The 12,236-nt window shown below is 42.4% G+C and overlaps 1 protein-coding gene across 1 annotated transcript in view; it reads left to right on the top strand.

Moving 5' to 3' along the window:
• Positions 1-12,236, top strand: part of LOC116067198 (SH3 and multiple ankyrin repeat domains protein 2) — a 306,129-nt gene that overhangs the window by 184,429 nt on the left and 109,464 nt on the right. The window lies entirely within an intron of this gene.

The following is a 12,236-nucleotide window of genomic DNA, read 5'->3' as shown; positions in this document are numbered from 1 at the left end:
CTCTCAAATCTGACTCCAATTTATTAATTCCCGCTAATCTTTTATCATCTTCCTTGAAGGCGTCATCCTCCTCTGTCTCCGGGCAGATCTTCCAGCTCAAACAACACAGGACTTTCCCCCAGGAGACTGAGGTTCATGTCCCGTTCGCGTGTCACTGAAACGTACATTTTGTAACCCCACCCACAATCTTTTCCTAAACCTAACTGTCCCGCATGTCAGTTAAACGTACGTCTAGGGCTGGGCGATAAATCGATTTTATCGATTAACTCGAATGTGTAGTTAACGTCGATTTGTTTAACTGAAAATCGATTTTCTCCTTAACATCCGCCGACGCTCCCCTCTGGGCTCCCATAGCTCCGAACGGGCTCAGCCCTCGCCCCGCGCGTTTGCCATAGAGATACACCAGCAACAGGGACTAACATTAATTATTTTCTTAACTAGTAGTTTCACTACTTACTTATCCGTAATCTCTGCCGAAATGACCGGCAGCTCGCGGTGCTCTGTCCCCGGCTGAGAGTCACCTATTCTCGGATAACTGAACCACCAGCTACCGCTGACCTAAAGGACCACCATGCGGGGCACCAGAGGCGGTGTTGAGGAACTCTTTTGCGGCTCAACACATCTACTAAATGCCGCTGATACGGCCGAGCTGTGATGGAGGTCTGTAGCGGCTTAAACAACTAGCAATCGCCGCTCTGTAGCACGGAGCTCCTCTTTGACGTTTGTTTCTACCGCTAGTTACTACGAAGGAGCTTGCTACAGGTATACATTCAAGAGACCATGGGATGTTAATGTACGTTACTCAGCAACAGGTGAAAACAGGGGCAAGGTTGCGCAATAACGTTAAAATGATTTTATTTTATAAAATGAAATCTGATTTTTTTTTTTTTTAATCTGGGAATTTATTTTTAGGCCATATCGCCCAGTCCTACGTACGTCCCAAGCCAGAGCGTCTAAATATGACGCCAAAGGGCTAGACGCTAAAGGAGACTTTTTGCATCAGTAACAAACGCCAAAGGCACCTGACCAAAGCATCACTTTGTGACGCCCTGGGAGTGAGAACGTGTTGGTGTGTTTGAGTGAGGAAATCAGAAGGAAGGAGTAACAGTTTGAGATATACACACACTGTTTCCCTGTCCACTGGGCTGTCACTTTTATTTTTTTCACAAGATCCAGGCTGACGAACCTCCAGGCCAGAGGTGGTCATATGACTCACAAATATTTAACTGTCAATATTTTGCTGTCGAGTTCCAGCACAGCTGTGATCGGGATATATCACCATCAGCACTTCTACACCAGCAGACAAAATGACACCACAGAGAAGACTTCCTCCAGACCTCTCTCCTCATTTATTATGAAGTGTCCTGAAAGTGTCCGTCCACCCAAATTACAAAAAACCTTGTTACCCACCTCTCGCAATATGCAGTCATGTAAACGGGAGAAATGTTCCCACATTTCTAAGATTTTTTCCAAAAATAAGGCCCTATGTTCCCACATTTCCTTTTTCATAAATTTGTATCAGATATGATCCCCCTTTCTCCCAATTTGGTATCCAATTACACTCAACCTATTATCCAGTAGCAATGGACTACAGATGGAATGTAACCCTAACCCTAACATAGGGCCGAATTTTAAGAAAAATTGGGCTGTGGGAACTAGAGGTGTGAATCTTCACTGATCTCCCGATTCGATTACGATTATCATGTCAGCGATTTGATATCTCGATGCATCACGATGCGTCAAATACATGTTTCTATTCAAGCCATATAGGATATTTAATTCATAGCTTTTCAAGCTTAAAAAAACAAAACATTATGTAGTGCTCTAATACTAAATAAATTGGATACATAAAACTACAGCACTGAGCACATGGCACTTCCTGAATGTGCAAAACATAACAGAATATGTAAACAGTAGGGGTGGTACGGTTCATGTAAAAACATCCGAACCGCTCGGGTCGCTTGTCTCGGTTCGGAGCGTGTGCGCGTCGCACTGTTCGCCAGTACACTGTTAATGTGCACTAACCTCTTACTGCCGTAGTGTCCACTTTATACACCTATGTTAAAACACTTACTGGAAACGACGAGGGGGATGAGCGTGACGAACGCAACACACGGCAGCTCATTGGACGAACGTGTCACGTGGTTCTTGCCTCTCCCAAATTTCAAAACAGACTCTAATGGCGTCTCGTTCTGAATACGATCTCATATTTTACGGAAATATTTTACGGGAATAGTTCAACGAAACGTGTTTCTGACAACATTTTAAGCAAGAAATAGGCCATACAGTTGCTGAATCTGTCTGTTTTTTTGATTGACAAAGGTCAGTTTAAAAGATTTTCATCAGATTTAGAGAGGCGCCGAGCCGACCGCTCCTCAGGTGAAGTGTGGAGTGTGTCAGGAGTGTGGAGTGCTGCAGGTCACCTCACATGCAGAAATGTCAAGTGGGAGAGATAAGGAAGGCTGCCCGGAGTTGGAGGATGCTCCAGCGTCGTATATAGTCTGGTGTGTGGGAACATTTTGGATTTCATGTTACCTACGATGACAGCGGAAATAAAACAATAGATAGAACTGCCACTGTGTGCATGTATTGGCAACATGCATTCAATATGCTAATTTTAGCTATATATCATATGCTGAAGTATATTTCTGGAGTGTTAAAGATTAAAAGAAAAAATAACAAGAACCGTACAGAACCGAAAACCGTGACCCTAAAACCGTGATATGAACCGAACCGTGGATTTTGTGAACCGTACCACCCCTAGTAAACAGAAAGGTTGTTAGGCCTACATTAAATTGTAAACAGAAATAGTCCATGTCCACGATTTGATGCATCGATTATTTGATTAATTTCAACACCTCTAATAGGGCCAAATTTTTTGTGAAAAAAAAAAAAATAATTCTTAGGGCTGTGGGAACATAGGGCTGACCTCATGTAAACAAAATGACACCACAGACCTCTGCATTATTAACAATAGGGCTGCACAATATATTGTTTCTTTTATCGTCATCGCAATATCAACTGGCGCAATAAACACATCGCGAAAAGGCTGCGACATATCGCGAAAGACACTCAGTTCTGTAGAACAACCGCCACAACTTTTCATGCAGCGCCATCATCCGGTCAAAATGTCCGTTTGTTTATGAGCAAATGTCTACAAAACGAGTGACGAGTTGACGAGCCTCAGCTGACGTCACTGTGCTAACATTTTCAATGTGAGCATGTTAACATGTTAACTTTAGCACTGAGCTCAGAGCACTGCTGTGCCTGAGTAGACAGAGCTGCCGCTGTGGTTGTTACGGAGCCCCCCTGGGGTCAGCTGAGAAAAAAAAATTAAACCGTGCGCACAGAATAAAAATCCGTTCCCTTGGTTTTATAAACTGTTCACGCGGATTCATAATCCGTGGCCTCGGTTTTAGAAACGTGGAGAAAATTAGAAATATATTCACAGATTTGAACTTCCGGGATCAATTACTCTACGGCACGGATTTTTATTCTGTGCGCACGTTTGTTTGTTGTCTGTTTTTTTCAGTAGGCTGTCGACTCTTAGGCCTGTTTTAATGTCGTTTTTTAATCACAAACTGAATTCCATCCATTCCCCTTGGTTTGGAGGCCGAAATCTCAAAGAAAGACATCTCAAAACATGGACAAATTCAACCTTAAACTATCTGCATGTATTTTGTTTGAATGTTTTATTTTAATTTGGTTGAGCTTACCCTTTGAGCAAGGCATTCTTGAAGAGAGTTGGAGGATGAGAGTTCCCAGTGTGCGTCATACAGTGAGTCTTCACTCACTGTATGTACAGTATACATCTTACCACGCCATCCCCCATGCGAGATGATGTATGATGGACTCCTCTGGGAAACGTGCCATTAACAAAAAAAAAACTCTGGCTTCCTAGAGTAGCTACGGCAACCGTTGCTATGGTTGCCATAGACACTTTGCAAATGCGAGTTTGTATGTATGGAGAATGTACGCTTCCTGTATCTGTTTAAAGAATGCTGATTCTAACTTTAACTCACTGTGTGTGTGTGTGTGTGTGTGTGTGTGTGTGTGTGTGTGTGTGTGTGTGTGTGTGTGTGTGTGTGTGCGTGCGTGCGTGTGTGCATGTGTGGTTGCGTGTGTGTGTGTGTGTGTGTGTGCGTGCGTGCGTGTGTGTCTTTGTTATCCGGCCTCCACTTGACTGGATGCGTTCAGGGAACATGTGAGCGGCGGAGGATTAAAGTTTGACGGGCGTTTATCTTGGAGCGATGTAACTGTCAATCCTGATTAAAACACATGCTCTCTGGCCTCTTCCTCTACCTCCTCCTCCTCCTCTTCTTCCTCCCCCTCTTCCACCTCCTCCTCCTCTTCCTTCTTGGCAGATGGACACATTTGGAAACACTCTGCTGCACCAACACTACCCACACTATGTAGCTCTGCCTCCGTCCAATGGAGAGGAGAGACAGGAGAGGAATGGAGAGGAGAAGAGAAGAGAGGAATGGAGAGGAGAGACAGGAGAGGAATGGAGAGGAGAAGAGGAGAGACAAGACAGGAGAGGAGAGGAGAGGAGAAGAGAGGAGAGGAAATGAGAGGAAAGGAGAAGAGAAGAGAAGAGAGGAGAGGAGAGACAGGAGAGGAAAGGAATGGAGAGGTGAGGAGAGGAGAGGAAATGAGAGGAAATGAGAGGAGAAGAGAGGAGAGGAGAGGAAAGGAGAGGAGAAGAGAAGAGAGGAGAGGAAATGAGAGGAAAGGAGAGGAGAAGAGAAGAGAGGAGAGGAGAGGAGAGGAAATGAGAGGAAATGAGAGGAGAAGAGAAGAGAGGAGAGGAGAGGAGAGGAAATGAGAGGAAATGAGAGGAGAAGAGAAGAGAGGAGAGGAGAGACAGGAGAGGAGAGACAAGACGAGAGGAGAGGAGAGGAGAGGAAAGGAGAGGAGAGTTTTTTTGTTTTTTAAAGTCCCTTGTTTTGGACCATTTCAAAGGAGAAACACAGTCACAAGAACAAGTCAAGAAAAGAAAATCTTAAATAAAATAAAAATAAAAAAACCCACAACAAAAACTGTCAAACACATACAAATGTGCTTTCTTAATCAAAAATTAATCACCGACTCTCTAACCTCCTCCACAGAAGATGGAGGAGAGGAAAGAAAAGATAAGGAAAGGTGAGAAGAGACAGGAGGAGAGGAAAGGAGAGGAGGAGAAAGGAGAGGAGAGGAGAGAGGAGAGGAGAGGAGAAAGGAAAGGAGAAAGGAGAGGAAAGGAGAAATGCACTGAACATTATAGCAAAGATGTGAAGATGAAGCAGTGGAATTAAGATGGGACGAAGAGCAAAGAAAGGAGGAGGAGGAGGAGGAGAGAGAATAAAAGCACCGAATGAGGGGTTTAGAGCGAGGGTGGAGGGGACGGAGTTAAGGGAAGACAAGTGACGGAGGAGATGAAAGAAAGGCCGGAGGAACGGGGGAGGACAGTTGCCTTTGCTTCAGCGGTAACATGAACATCACTATCATGTCTTCTGACATATTTCACACACAAAAGAAACTGGCTTGTAGAGAGAAAGAGAGTTTGATCGTCGACAGGAGAGAGCTCCTTCTGTGAACTGACAGCGGTTCAGCACAGAAACATGAGTGCTCTTGTAGAGCGAAACGTGCCTCTGCATTTCCCCGTGCTGAATTCTACTTTGCTGCTGTTTCAGGGATTTAAGATGGAAGTATGAAGCTTTTTATCAGTGGCTTTGATTTGGCAACTAAATGTGTCAACAAATCCTTGCAACTCACTTGTTCTTGCTTTCCGAGTTGTTGTGATTGTTTTTAAAGATTATTTTTAGGCATTTTAGGCCTTTATTTGACAGGACAGCTGAAGACATGAAAGAGGAGAGAGAGGGGGAATGACACGCAGCAAAGGGCCGCAGGTCAGAGTCAAACCCGGGCCAGGACTAAACCTCTATATATGTGCATCTGGGCGTCAAGTTGTGATTTTGACAAAGGTCAACCGGAAAAAAAGGCCTTATTCGAACCAGTTGTACGTTACTTACTCCCGTCATTCTTCCCATTTTCCCCCCTCAGAGAGAGCTGGCATAACCTGGTTATTTATTTAACCGGTTATTGAGGACACTGGGGTCACAGAAATCCCTAAAATACAGACAATACAATACAATACAACTGTTATGGCAAAAACCTTGAATATGACTCCTAACAAACTTATTTATCAATGTACACTCAAAAAAACTCATTGGATGAACTCAATTAAGTTGTGGGCAGGATTTCCATCCAATAAATATATGTAGCCCCAACTCAAATTAAATACATCCATTCAACAGAATATAAATGATTTTATCAAATAGATACAACAGTATGTAATTGAGTTAGCCTAACTAATTTGTATCAGATTCAGTTGAAATGAAATAATTACATTAACTAAATGAAATTGATTTACATTTGTCCAACTCAAACTTACATAATTATTGGAAAGGAAATTATTATTATTATCAATTAAATATATAAATTAATTTTTCTTTTGATCCCCCATTAACATACATGAGACAAACCTGCTTGATGCTTTTTTTTAATCTGTATCAGTAAATGCACATGTTAAAGAAGAGCTGCGAGAGGACAGTTGGCTCCCTCTAAGCCAGTAGAGAAGGAGAATTAATTGGTGATAATTGCAAAAAGCACAATTACTAATAATGTAGGTCTGTAACCTAATAACCCTTTTATAGTTCTCTAGCCAGATCCTATTGGCCCAGTTGTAGAAACCAGGAAATGAGTGACCTTTCAATGACTTCCCCTGGGAAACATATAGAGAACTTATATTTTGAAATTAGTGGGGGGGGGGGGGGGGCAGAATTAACCTGTTGTTCATTTTGTGATAAAAGCACGAACATTGGTACATGTATATCTCAATATATTTAGAAGAGATCTGGATATTGGGCCACTGCAGTATTTGGAAGGCCATACAAAGAGCAAAACCAACAGTGAATTTACTGCTACTCGAATATGGGGAAATTAATTATAATAATTATATTGGTCAATATTGAAATCAGGGTTTCATTGGCTTTTGGAAAAGATGTTGCATTTATTGAAGTTTAAAAAACAGTGAAACACTTTCAACTGGGACATTTCACGTTTGAACTTTGTTTTTCTTCATATTCAGAACAAAATAAGATTTTACTTGCAAAAACATAATGTGCAAAATAATATTTTTTCTACATTACATTGTTTCTGTGTTTACGAGCCAAAAATCGAAAGTATTACTATATTTTACTTAAAGGTCCCATATTGTAAAAAGTGAGATTTTCATGTTTGATTATAAAGCAGGGTGCTGTGTAAATACTGTTAAGTATCAAAATGCTCAATCCACAGAGAAACGCACACAGCCTGTATTCAGAAATAGTGCATTTAAACGAGCCCTCAGGACTTCCATGCGGTTGTGATGTCACAATTATACTATATATAGGTAGAAAGTGTGGCTACAGTCATTCTCCGGCTGCAGTTACAGTGCAGAGAAGCAGAGAGTGCAGATGCTGAAGACCCTGAAACACTGACCAATCAGAGCAATCTGGGCGTTTTTTAGGATAGGGGCTTAAAGAGACAGGCGCTAAAACGGTGCGTTTCAGACAGAGGGTGAATACAGGTATATTCAAACAGAAAGTATTAGAAAAATAATGTGTTTTTTGAACATTAAAGCATGTAAATGTGTTCTAGTATTAAATCAAAATACAAGTATGAACCTGAAAAGGAGCACGATATGGGACCTTTAAGTAAAAGATTTGATTCTTCCCCCTTTCAATTGTGTTTTTAAGCCAAGTACCCCCTGACCAGCGTGAATCATTTTTGGTAGAAAAAAAAGTCTATATAAAGAGGAACAATACAGCGATGTCAGTGATATATTTACTAAACAACAGCCTTGTAACTGAAAAACTTAAATGCTTATAGAAAAATGTGACAAAAACATTTTTTTTCAAACTACAAAACCTTGGAAAAAGACGGTAGAAAGAAGAAAGGAAGAATAGGTAAATAATAGTAACGTAAACTTCAAAAAAGCAACCAAAACTTTGCAAAAACATAATTTTTTTTTAAGTGACAAACTTAGAAAAAAAGTGACATTAAGTCTGTATGAAGAGGAACAGTGGTCTAGTACAACAGACTTGTAACTGAAAAACATTTTGTAAAAAATCTTACGTACCCCCTGCAGCCCTCCAAAGTACCCCTAGGGGTACACGTACCCCCATTTGAGAAACACTGCACTAGAGCGGTGGATTAATCCACCGCTGAAATAGTCCCCAACAAATCCACTATTTCCTCCTGTTTGTTTGGTAAAGACTACAGTGTCCAGCTGCTTGAAATTACGGAGCCTTTTAAAAAAGAGCCACAGACCAGAAGTCAGAAATGATCAAGAGACGGACCAACACAGTGACTACGTTAATCCGAAAAAGACGATATTCTGACTAAGCTGTTTACACGGCTAATGAAAGTGAATATTCCACTAATTTTCTTGTTTACATGTATCGTGCAAAATAAAAAAAAATTCTAATTTCCCAGCGGTGGCGGACTTGTTGGACCGTGTGAACACAGCGTCCCTCTTTCATTCATTCAACCAGCTTCTTGAAAAGGTCGGCGTAGCGATGTGTGCGCATATCCAAAAAACCTGCTGATATCCAAGTCTTTGATAATGTTTAAAAGTAGCTGTGTTTCTCCTTCTTATGGGGTCTCCAGCCTTGCAAACTGTTGGCTAGTTGGTTTGTGTACAGCAACCATAGCAACGCACAGAGTTGACCATAAGCCGTAAACAGGCAAGAGCCCGTAAACTGCTGTAAAAATTCCGATTGAGACGCATATTCCGAATGCGCTGTATACATCAAGAATGCCTCTAAAACACGAATAATACCGGAATATCCCACATGTCTTAATCGGAAAAAGGTATATTTGGAAAAAGTCCTTATTCGGAATATCCAAACGGAATGTGCTGTTTACATGACCTGTGTCAAATTATTCAAAATAATAGTGGAATATTGGTGTGCATGTGAACATACTCAATGTTGGTTTTGGCCTTTTTCGCAGGATTTATTGACACTAGATATGAAAATAGACTTGCACTTAAAGGACTGTGTTCCACATGTGTACAGTAGATAATGACATGATGGCTTTATAGAGGACATTCAGGTTACAACTTTCCCTGAGACCTCTTTAATATTTGCCCTCGCTCAACTTCTGAAGGCACCGTGGATGATTAACTGCCCTCATTCTGAAACCCATTAATGATCATCAGGGCCACACAGAATCTGCAGATTTTCCGCAGATTTTAAACAATTTCAAATAAAACTCTTAATATCGAATCACGTCCACCCCAAGCAGCAAAACAGTCCGCTAAATTCCGCAGATTTTCATTCTGGATCACCGCTGAAAAATGTGAAATTAAAAAAATATGTTTTTGGGTATGATGATAACTTAAAACAGTTTTATTTTACAGTTTTCTGCTGTGATCAGGTTGGCAGAATTTAGCGGACTGTTTTGCCGCTTGGGATGGAGATGCGTAAAAAATATAAGAGTTTTTTTTTACGTGGAAAATTCTGCAGAATTCTGTATCATTTACTAATATTTAATGACACATCCATTTGGTCTGCATTTCTGCAGAAGTTTTCGCAGTTTTGAACAAATTAAACACAAAACTCTGAATGTTAACACATGTACACCCCAAACAGAAAAAACAGTCCGCTAAATTCTGCAGATTTTTATTCTGGATCACTGAAAAAAATCCACAGATTCGGTTTGGGTCTGGTGATCACTAAACAGCTGGTTTTTTAACTGTTTTAAGTGGTGATCCAGATCTGCTTGGGGTGGAGATATTTTAACATTCTGAGATTATTTAAAAAAAATGTATCTGCAAACTACACTGCTGACATTCCATGTGACCCTGATGATCACTCGAGTATTGTTGAGAATCCTGTAAAAAATCATTTATATTTATTAAATGCAGGACACATTCCAGTTGAAATGACCTTGCTGTAAGCGAGCTAAGATGGCACGATTGTGTTGAACGCTAACATCCCATACGCGTGAACTTTAGCACAGGCATTCTTCTTTCCACCCAGCTGCCCTTTAAAGTCCACATCTAATTCTAGCCCTTTCTCTCTTTGCTTCTGATTTGACTCGCTCTTCCTCGTTTCTCTCCTACCCACAATCCCATCCCCCCCTCATCCAACCTCCGCCCACGCACACACACATGACAGCGTCTCTGTGGCATCCCCCTTTGCTCCCACTTGACATGTCAATGAATGCAACGCACATGGACATGTGAGCCCACACACACACACACACACACACACACACACACGCACACTGCACCCACACACACAGATACTTGCACACAGTGACAGCTGTCAGTCAGCCCTGGGTTTCCTGGCTACAGCTTCCCAGTTAGATGTGGTGAGAAATAAGATGTGTCCAATGTCCACAGGACAGACGGTGCTCTGTGTATCATGAAACCTGATTCACGTAACACGAAGAAAGGACGTCTCATCCCTCTAAAAACACATTTTCTTGATGCCTCTCTCCTCCCATGATTTCCTTGCATTTCTCCCAGGCTTCCTCGTTGGGACAGACTAAGCCACGAGGAAATAATGCGAGGAGAGAGGCAACGAGAAAATGTGTTTTTAGAGGGGTGAGACGTCCTTTCCTCTGAAGTGTCACGTGATTTTTGTCCGCTGTATGGGCGGAGTTAGCAACGGCTTTCAGCTGCACGGCTTCCGGGAGGCTGCTCTCGTGTGTCCTCGCTCATAGCTCCTCGGAGATCCCTCCTCGATCCTCGCTCATAGCTTCTCGGAGATCTCTCCTTGATCCTCGCTCATAGCTTCTCAGAGATCTCTCCTTGATCCTCGCTCATAGCTCCTTGGAGAGCCCTCCTCCATGCTTGCTCCTCGGTCCTCTGGGCAGAAATTAAGGGACAGGACAACTTCCAGTTCAGCCGAGGACCGAGGAGTCAAGGAGCTATCAAATAAGGGTTATGAGATGCAGCCATAGAGAGCAGCCTTCCCAGAAGCCGTGCAGCTGAAGGAGTTGCTAACTCCGCCCATACAGCTGACGAATTCACGTGACGCTTCAGAGAAAAGGACGTCTCATCCCTCTAAAAACACATTTCCTCGATTCCTCTCTCCTCGCATGATTTCACCGCATCTCACCCATGCTTCCTCGGTGGGACGGACTAAGACGCTAGGAAGGGAGGCAAGTGTGTTGCAAGGGTTATGAGACCAAACTACGTCATGGCAGGAGTATTGCTCAGGACCCAGGGAAGCGCAGCGTCCAGTGTGAAGTTGTTTGGATGAGCAGTTCTCCAGAAAGCTGCAAGCAGCAACACCCAGAGGCCAAGCAATCGTCCCGTTCAGAGCACCGCTCATAGAAAGCCCCATCCCCATCCCTTCTTCTCCTCTAATGACTATCACTTACTGTAGGCCTGAAGAAATTCAAGGGGAATATCACAAACAAAATAGGATTACACCACAGAGAAGATTTCCCCTGTGAGTTTGATGCGATTATAAAATTCCCTAGATTGATTTGATCCTGTCATAAAAAACATTTATGAAAAAAAGGTTTAAAGAAATACTAATAAACCAGAGCACGTTTTTCTCCCATTCCAGAATGCTGTGTGGACTAGCCAGACCCTCCTCCACAGCGCTGTGGAGGAGGGTCTGGCAATGTGAGTGTGAAGTCATTCCCAGCTCCGGCTTACAACTCAGAAGCTGCAGACTGTTGTACGCATAGATATACGTCCGGTTGTTGGAATCCTTTCCAGTGAAATACAGCCACACGTTAGACCGTTTAGCTGTCAGCATTTGAACCGTGTTCAAGCCAGCTAGAAGCTAACAGTTGGCTAACGTTACCTGCTGCCAAGTACATTCAATTTCACTTTGATATTAATAAACTACTCTATCTTTATACCTGGCTGAGATGCAGTTGCAATGCATTTTACCTGCATTAACAGCTGTTTTTCCTGAGCCAAAAAAGATGATCCAGATGCAGATTGCTTGTTGCTCCAGGTGTGTTAATGGGATCGTAGTTCATTCCTTTTGCTCTCACTTCCATGCGCATGTATAACGTGATCACAGGGGCTTTGGACAAATTATGTAATGTCGATTCATATTGTATTTGTGTCTGCAATGTAATGTTGCTGTACCCTCTCTCTCTCTTCCTTCCACTCTATCTTCCTCTCTCTCTTTCCCCCTCTCTCTCTTCCTCCCTCTCTCTTCCTCACCCTCTCTCTCTCT

The sequence above is a fragment of the Sander lucioperca genome, chromosome 3, assembly GCF_008315115.2.
Source record: "Sander lucioperca isolate FBNREF2018 chromosome 3, SLUC_FBN_1.2, whole genome shotgun sequence".
Classification (NCBI taxonomy): domain Eukaryota; kingdom Metazoa; phylum Chordata; class Actinopteri; order Perciformes; family Percidae; genus Sander; species Sander lucioperca.
This window is presented reverse-complemented; position numbering and strand designations above follow the sequence as displayed.